This window comes from Dipodomys ordii, unplaced genomic scaffold (genome assembly GCF_000151885.1).
Source record: "Dipodomys ordii isolate 6190 unplaced genomic scaffold, Dord_2.0 Scaffold75, whole genome shotgun sequence".
NCBI lineage: Eukaryota > Metazoa > Chordata > Mammalia > Rodentia > Heteromyidae > Dipodomys > Dipodomys ordii.
In genome coordinates, this window is record NW_012267291.1 from 2036941 (window position 1) to 2046296 (window position 9356).

Below are 9356 nucleotides of genomic sequence, written 5' to 3' on the forward strand. Positions count from 1 at the left end.
TTACCCTAAAAATACACTTAGCTTTAAGAAAAGAAAAAAAAAGAGGGCTGGGAAGGTGGCTCAGTGGTAGAGCGCTTGCCTTGCAAGCCTGAGGCTCTGGGTTCGATTCCTCAGCACCATATAAGCAAAAAGAAAAAAAAAGCCGGAAATGGCGCTGTGGCTCAAGTGGTAGAGCGCTAGCCTTGAGCTGAAGAGCTGAGGGACAGCACCCAGGCCCAGAGTTCAGGCCCCACAACCGGACCCAAAAAGAAAAAAAAAAAGACTAAGATCAACTGAGTCATAACAGTGTTGAAGCCGGGCGCTGGTGGCTCACGCCTGTAATCCTAGCTACTCAGGAGGCTGAGATCTGAGGATCGCGGTTCAAAGCCAGCCCGGGCAGGAGAAACCGTGAGACTCCTATCTCCAATAAACCACCAGAAAACCGGAAGTGGTGCTGTAGCTCAAGTGGTAGAGCGCTCGCCTTGAGCTGAAGAGCTGAGGGACAACGCCCAGGCCCAGAGTTCAAGCCCCACGACCGACAAAAAAAAAAAAAAAAAAAAAACAGTGTTGATCCTTCCCTAGCCAGGACAAAGGCATGGGTCTGCAGGGGCCAGAAGACCCAACTTGTTCAGCGAAAGCCCTAGAAAACTGAATTTTAAATTGCTTCAGAGAAACTGTAAGAGGAGTCAGAGGTCAGTGCAGATGCGGGACTGACAGCAAGCGCTCCAAGACCGCTTCCCGTGACTTCCCAGCCGTCGGCTCCTCTCAGCTATTTATCCACGGCAGCCCTCCGCCACTGAATGCAGCTCCCCGTGAGCACAGCGTGAACACAGAGCCCCACGGAAGCCCCCCCCCTCGCGGGACCTCACGCCTCTGATCCACCAGACCCGTGGCTGGCACTTGCTCTCGGCCCCTGGCTCCCACAATTAGTTTACTGCCCAGTGTATGGTCTTTTCCAGAACATTCTTTTTTTTGGGGGGGCGGGGTCTGTCGTGGGGCTTGAACTCTGGGCCTGGGCGCTGTCCCTCAGCTCTTCAGCTCAAGGCTAGCGCTCTACCAGTTGAACCACAGCACCAGTTCCGGCTTTTTTCTGCTTAGGTGGTGCTGAGGAATTGAACCCAGGGCCTCAGGCACGCAAGGCAAGCACTCTACCACTGAGCCACCTTCCCAGCCCAGAACATTCGTTGCACAGGACCACACACTGCATTTGCCTGTGACATTGCCAGTCACGGCTGTGCCCAGGCCGGCGTGTGGCCTTGCAAGATCCACTTGTACCCCGGCATCTGCGTGAGCGGCGCCCACCACTGGGAGCAAAGTCATGGGGAGCCAGCCTAAAGGAGGACAGGCTCTTTGGGGGCTCATTTCAAAGATGGGGGTTGTGATTACTTGGCTTTGGGATATGGAGGCAGAATCACATGATGGAAGATGCTGGAAAGAGAGGAGAAAGGACCAGGCTCCAAATTCCTTCTGGGAAAGGTTCCACCGCCTCCAGGCAGCACCCTGAGCCGGGGACCAAGCTTCAGCCCGGGGACCCCAGGGCAGCACCAGGTCCCCTGCAGGGCAGCGTGAGGGTGCTGGCAGGCTGCCCAGGTACGCGCTGGTTTGCTGTGGTTAGTGGCTGCCTTCAGGTACTGCGTTTGCCTGGGGTGAGTGAGAGGGAGCTCATTTCACTGGTCAGGCCCTCCCAAATCATTTCCAGAGGACATGGCCCCTCCCTCCCAGCCAGGAGCCAGCCCCACCCACCCCGCCCGCCTCTGCACTGGCAGACTTCCGTGTTGCTTTTGGCCTCTGCCCCCTAGTGGCAGAGACGCCTCACTGCCAGGTTCGTTGGCCTCCACTAAGAACAGATGATTCTGTAAAGGCTTCCTGGACTTACTTGCCTTCCGCTTTCCTTTTTTTTTTTTTTCTGGTAGAATATCTATTTGCATCATTTTTTTTGGGGGGGGGACTTGAACTCTGGGCCTGGGCACTGTCCCTCAGCTCTTCAGCTCAAGGCTAGCACTCTACCGCTTGAGCCACAGCACCACTTCCAGGTTTCTGGTGGTTTATTGGCGATCAGAGTCTCACGGACTTTTCCTGCCCCAGCTGGCTTTGAACCGTGATTCTCAGATCTCAGCCTCCTGAGTAGTTAGGATGACAGGCGTGAGCCACCAGCACGGGGCTTCTATTTGCATCTTATGAACACTTTTACTCCAGGACGTTTGAGAGTTTGAGAGGTGAACAGTCCGTAAATAAGATCTTCATCCCATGGATGTTTTGCAACTATTCTCTCCATCCACGTCCTGACTTCTCGGTCCGTATAGCAGGATCTTCAAAGGCCAGACATTTAAAATCTCTGGGTGCATCTAAACGGTCTGCTCCTGCTTTGATTTGCCTTCTTTTGATGTCATCTCCTGGAAGACACACACACACACACATCTTTTCTCAGATTTAGTTGTAGAAGTTCCATGGCCACCCCTTTTACACTTAAGTCTGTGATGAGGCCAATTTTATTGCTGCTGTGAGGTGTGAATCAGCATCTTGTTTTTTTCACATGTGGAAAATACGTTCACCAGCCCCATTTGTTTAAAAGCAACAACAACAACAAAACAGACTCCTTGTCCCAAGGCTTCCCGGTACAGCTGAGGGCTGTGCAGACGGGTGCTGGCCGGGGGAGGGTTCCATCTCCCATCCATTCAGATGCCCCGAGCCCTCTCCCACCCATCCTGGCCTTGATTCTCTTAACTCTTATGGTAATCACCAAAATCAACTGGCTCCAGTACCCACCCTGGTCCTTTTCCAGAATTACTTTGGTTACCTAAATCCATGTTCAAGTCCACTTGTCAACAAATACAGATTTGCTTGTTGCTGGGATGGGGTGGGTGTTATGACCAGATCCGTTTGAGAAGAATTTTTCACCTCACCAGCATCCATCTTTCCCATCCACAGGGGAATAAATCTCACCTAGAAAGAATTATTTTTTACATCTCCTTGGACTTTTTTTTAAAAAATTATTGCTGATCTTGTACAGATGTTGGATCTACAGCCAACTTTTTCCTATTTAGGGGACTATTACAAATTGTACTACTTTGAAAATTGCAATTTCTAGTACTTTTGTTTAGTATGGAGAAATATGGCTGATTTTTTTATATTAGCCATGTATCCTGTAACTCTTCTGAACTCAGTTATTAGTTCTAGTAGTTTGTAAAGTTCTTGAGGCTTTCTCCTTCTTTCCTTCTTTCTCCCTCCTTCCTTCTTTGCCAACACTAGGGCTTGAATTCAGGTTCTCATGTTTTTGTTCAGTATGCTTGCTTGACTGATTCTTTACCACTTGAGCCACACCTCCAGCCCAGCTTTTTGATGGTTAACTGGGGATAAGAGTCTCAGAGTTTTGTGCCGAAGCTGGCTTTAAACCATCAGATCTCAGCCTCCTGAGTAGCTAGGATTACTGGTGTGAGACGGTCTCCTCAGGCTTTTCTATATAGGTAGACATGTCATCTGCAAATACAATTTTACGTTTCCCTTTCTAGTCCTTGTGTCTCTGGTTGGTTTTTGTTTCTGGTGTTTTTCTTACCCTGTGGCCATGGTCAGGAACCGCAGCATGGTGCTTGCCTTTGCCTTATTCCCAAATCAGGGAAAGCATACAGTCTTCTCAGAAGCAAGATGCTGGCCTGGGCTTTGTGGGTATCTGTCGTCAGGCAGAGGGATGTGCCTTTCTGTCCCTAGTTTGGGGACAGCTCATCACAAATGGATTTGAATGTCATTTCTGTGGAGGACAGCACAGGCCACATTTACATCTGCTGACTCGGCTGGTCACACACTGAGGCTTTGTGCGATTGAACCAGCCTTGCACTGTAGGAGAAAGGCTTGAGGTGGAGTCACTATTTGATTTGATGTTTGCTGGGAATCCTCTCATGTCCATTTGTTCTCAGGTACTGTCCAGTGGTCTGGGTGAGGAGATGTTGGCAACAATGGCCTCTAGCGGGCTCCCTGTGGCTCTCAGGGTCCTGGCCTGAGAATCTCAGGCTGCTCCCACACTGGCCCACCCACTCAGTTCCTTCCTTCCTTCCTTCCTCCCTCTCTCTCTCTTTCTCTATCTCTTTCCTTCTCTCTTATTTTCCAATCCCGGGGCTTGTACTCAGGGCCTGGGCTCTGTCTCTGAGCCTCTCTTGCTCAAGGCTAATGCGCTACCACTTGAGCCACAGTGCCACTTCCATCTGGCTTTTTCTGTTTCTGTGGTACTAGAGAATCGAACCCAGGGGCTCATGCATGCTAGGCAAGTGCTCTACCACTAAGTCACATTCCCAGCCCACCAGCTCCACCTTTCTGCAGAGCTGAGGCTCAGTGGGACCTTGATGACTCACAGGCAAGTTCGGGACCTCCATAGCAAGTGCTACTTACAACCTGGTTGTTTAAAGGCTGGTTTGCACTGTTTCCAAGCTGGGCCTAACCCCCTCTGCATGGACGTCACAGGAGCTCATAGCTTCTCCCACCTGGGGATGGGTGCACATTCGAATACACCCCAAGCCCATGATGGCAACTGGTGGGCAGAGAGCCACACCCCCAGGAACTGCACGTGCCCTCCCAACCTACAGCTCCAAACATCCTCCAGCTCAGAGTGAAGAGGACAAGGTGCCATCAGTGCGCAGAGCCAGGGGCACAAAACGCTCTGATTGGCCAGCCCTGGCCACACCTCCCCCAGAGCTGCAGGTGAGGTCAGCACCCAGGTGACCAGAGCCAGACCCAAGTGATATGGGGGGCACACGAGGAGGAGGCTGGGGGTCCCACGGGGAGGCACAGGGAGGATCTGGCCTCCTGCGAAATCCACATACCCTCCCTTAGATGCTTTCTCATCTCAGGATAGTTTTTTATTTTATTCTCATTTGCTGTTTTATTTTTTGCTGGTACTGAGGCTTGTACTCAAGGCCCAGGCGCTGTCATGCTCAAAGCTGGTGTTCTACCACTTGAGCCACAGCTCCACTTCTAGCTTTTTGGTGGTTAATTGGAAATAAGAGTCTCACAGACATTCCTGCCCAGGCCGGCTTTGAACCAGATCTCAGATGTCAGCCTCCTGAGTCACTAGGATGACAGGCGTGAGCCACCGGCTTCCTGACTTCATGTAGAGAAGTCAGTTGGTTTGAAAACAGAAGCCACTCACTGGGGTGTCCCACGCTATAGACAACAATAATGACTTAAGTAATGCAGAGGTGATGAGCGGGGCTGTCAGTGCTCAGTACACAACACGTCTCCCTGTAGTGTCTCATTCAAGTTCATTTTTTTGGGGGGAGGGGGGTCTGGTCATGGGGCCTGAACTCTGGGCCTGGGCGCTGTCCCTCAGCTCTTCAGCTCAAGGCTAGCGCTCTACCACTTTGAGCCACAGCGCCATTTCCAGCTTTTTTCTTTTTGCTTATGTGGTGCTGAGGAATCGAACCCAGGGCCTCATGCATGCAAGGCAAGCGCTCTACCACTGAGCCACCTTCCCAGCCCCCTCATCCAAGTTCTTAAGCAATGAGAAGTTGGTCCATTCTTCAGAAAGAGAAACTGAAGCACAGAGAGGTAAAATAACCCACCTCCCAGGAGGGCTCAGAGGTGGCCTCTACTGGGCTTCTTTGCCAGCGAGAGGAGACACATCTGAAATGCAGTCCCCGGTGGCTGCGCCCCCGTGGGAGATGGCGTCTGCGCCCCCCCCCCAGGAGACATCCCGGCGGCCTGGGCACTTTGAGACTCAGATTCACTCTGCCTGTCTCCTCACCGGCTCCGCTGACAGCCTCCACCCAGACCAGGCTGGTATTTTTAGCTCGCAGGCACCCTGCGCAGCCCATAGTATACTCTGACCAAATTTAGCCATGTCCAGAGTCTGCGGGAGTCACAGTGAATGCAGAGGCCTCGGCTGTCTCAGCAGCCCTCAGCAGCCCTGGGGCCCCGGGGCTGCAGGAGGCATGGGGGGGGGGAGGGGGCCTGCGGGGCTCACGGGAAACCAAAGGGCCGCGTGTGGAGGGGAAAGCGCGATGCACAATCCAGCGGGTGGGCCGGGCCAAGCCAAGCCCCAAACACAGGTGCCTGAGTCTCTGTGCAAGGACAGGGTGTGAGGTGACAGGGTCGCTCTGCGCAGATCTCACGTACACCGCGTCCCCTGTTGGATAACTGGGCACTCGACTGAAGTCGGAGAACCTCATGCAGCAAAAAGTGTAAACTATCCCAAGATCTGCTGGTGGGCACTGGTGGTTCACGCCTGTAATCCCTGCTACTTGGGAGGCCGAGATCTGAGGATCGTGATTCAAATCCAGCCTGGGCAGGAAAGTCCAAGAGACTCTTGTCTCCAGTTACCACCCAAAAAGCCAGAAGTGGAGCTGTGGCTCAAGTGGGAGAGTGCTAGCCTTGAGCACCAGAGCTCAGGGCCAGGCCCTGAGTTCCAGCCCCAGGCCCGGCATCCAGCCAGCGTCCTGCTTCTCCTGGCTCGTCCGGAAGTCTTGCCTTGGGCCCGCATGCTGGGACGCTGGTCAGCAGCTGCCCCTGGGATGGAGCCCGTTCCCACCGCGGGGCCCGCCCCCCTGGCGCCCTCCTCGGGCACCCCCGGGGGCTCAGCAGTGGCATTTGTGCTGGTCAGGGCTGAACAGCGGCGGCGACAGCGCTCCAAGCGCTCCTCTCCACCCGGAGGGGCCGCGTCTCCAATGCCCACCAGCCGGGCCCCAATCTTGGGCTGGGGGAGGGGTGTGGAGGCTCCCCAGGGATTCCAGACGGACAGTGAAGACAGACAATGACAGAGATGGCGGGAGAGACACGGATACAAAGAGACAGAGCCAGACTCAGCGAGGGCTGTGCGTGGCTCGCGTGGCCTGGCGCCCACTCCCTGCCCGAGGGGAAGATCAAGAGAGGGGCGGGTGTGGTGATGGGGACCCCGCGGTGCACCCCACTGGGGCCTCCTGCTGCAGCTTCCACACGGAGGCCAGCGTGCGGTGGCCAGTGTGGGCCTCTAGGGGGCGCTCAGCCCCGCCCCCCTGTGGCTGAGCTTCCTGATGGACGAGCCCGGCCGGGCGCGGGCACCGGGGTGGGCGCTCGAGTCCTGCACTGAGCTCCGGAGACACAGCCAGGGCGGCCATGGCAGCCACAGCGGCCACGGCTGCGGCCCTGGCGGCTGGTCACGCGTGGTGAACAGCAGCACGGGTTTGCACAGGTGCTTGGTCAGTGGGCCCTGGGTGCTGCCCACAGGCTCGGGCACTCAGACCCCGGACAGCGCAGAGAGCCCAGTGCGCAGAGGGCATGGGTGCATGCGGAGGGCCTCCTGGCCGCTACCACCATCCACCCGGGGCCCTCCGCGTGAGCCGGCTCTACCCCCTCCCTGGCTATGAACAGCGCCTGCCGGCGCTGCGGGGGAGCAGGGCTGAGGCTGGGAAGGGGTGGAGGCCGGGCCCTGCTCCGTCCACTCAGTGGCCTCCTGGCCTCCATCCATGGTCCCCACCCAGGCTGCCTCCCGAGCCTGCCTCAGCTCCGTCCAGGCAGAGACACAGCGCCGCCCCTGGGCCACCGCGCCTGCAGGGGCGCCCATCCCCCACCCCGGGTCCCCGGCCAGGTGCGCTCAGGACCCAGGGACAGGCCCAGCAGCCACTCATGACGCCAGCCGGCAGCCTCGGAACCCGGCTCGGGCAGCCAGGGGCGTCCGGCTCCTCTGGCCCACGCCACCCCGAGTCCACTGGGGTTCTGGGCAGAGGGTCCCCAGGCTGTGTGGCTCCCAGCTCAGGTCAGGCGATTGCCAAATCCCCACTGCTCCTGCCAAGAAGGGACATAGGGAAGGAGGGAGGAGGGAGGGGGAGAGAGGAAGGGGGAGGGAAGGAGGAGGGAGGGAAAGTCCTGCGTCTCCCTCCCTCTGGAGCTTGGAGTCTCGCTCGTCCTCCCTTGCCCACGTGAATCCTCTTCTCTGCAGAGGAGAGCGAGGCGCGGGCTGCCTGTGGCCCTCGGATCGCGTCGGCACACGGGCCGCCCCCATCTCAGCCCCACCAAGGCTGATGCTTGTTCCTCTCGCCAAACCTGTGGGAAACCTCCTGAGCTTCCTTTGGGGAAATCAGGGGAGAAGGGAGGTGGGGAGGAGAGGGCAGGGCAGGGGAGGGGAGGGGAGCTGTGGGCACAGAACTGAAGTGCTGTTCAGGGTAACGGGGTGAGCGCCAGTTGAAGGACGGGGCCCTCTGGTGGCCGGCTGCGGAGCCCGCCCTGTGCGCTGCCCTCACTACACCTTAGCAAAACCCAGGTGGGGAAACTGAGGCTCTCCATCGGGAGGAAGAGGGTCTGGAGCCCAGACATCTGTGCCGCAGCCTGCACTCTCCAGGCACCAAAGGCAGAAGGCCTTGGACACCGGAGTGGAGCGGAGCCCAGCTGTGTGGGCCCGCACCCCTCCTCCTGCAAGCCGTCACTGTCCTTCGGGCTCACACCTGCCATCTTGAGCTACTTGGGAGGCTGATGTTGGGAGGATTGCAGGTGGAAGTCAGCTCTGGCAGAAAAGTTCTCAGGAAAGCTCTCCTGTCAATGAACAGCTGGAGCGGAGACTCCACTCCGGCTGTCCTCCTAGCTTCCGGGACGCCTGGCGGGGGTGGACCTGTCCCCAGAGCCAGCAGGGCCACCTGGTGGATGTGCTCTGAATAGCACCTCAGGGCAGGTGGGAAGCTGGCTGCCTGCAGGCTCAAGCAATGACTCCCTCCCCTCTCCCCCCCCAAAATGCTCCCCAGTGTGGCCACTCCCCTCCCCCCCAGGCCCCATTTTCTCCGCCTGGCAGTTGCCAGCATCCTCACCTGATTGCAAAGACGAGCTCTCAGGGCTCGGGGTGAACACCGTGGGCCGTGGACGTGAGCGGCCATGTTCCCAGCCGTGGTGAAGTTGAAAGCAGGATCTTTCAAGAATGTTTTGTGAGCCGGGCGCCGGTGGCTCCCGCCTGTCAGCCTAGCTACTCAGGAGGCTGAGAGCTGAGGATCACGGTTCAAAGCCAGCCCGGGCAGGAAAGACCGTGAGACTCCTATCTCCAATAAACCACCAGAAAACCGCTGTAGCTCAAGTGGTAAGTGGTAGAGCGCTCGCCTTGAGCTGAAGAGCTGAGGGACAGCACCCAGGCCCAGAGTTCAAGTCCCACGACCGACAAAAAAAAAAAAGAATGTTTTGTGCACTGGGCGCCAGGGGCTCATGCCTGTCACCGTAGCTACGCTGGGCTGAGTAGCTGAGGTCTGTGGGTGGTAGTTTGAAGCCAGCCCAGACAGATGAATCCAAGAGACTCTTATCACCAATTAACCAGCAAAAATCCAGAGATGGAGGTGTGGCTCAAGTAGCGGAGTGCCCCACAGTTCAGCATGGGGCCGTTCCTCTGCTCCCCGGCTGTCCCTGGGGTAAGAGTTACTCCAGGCCACCGTAGGGGTTAA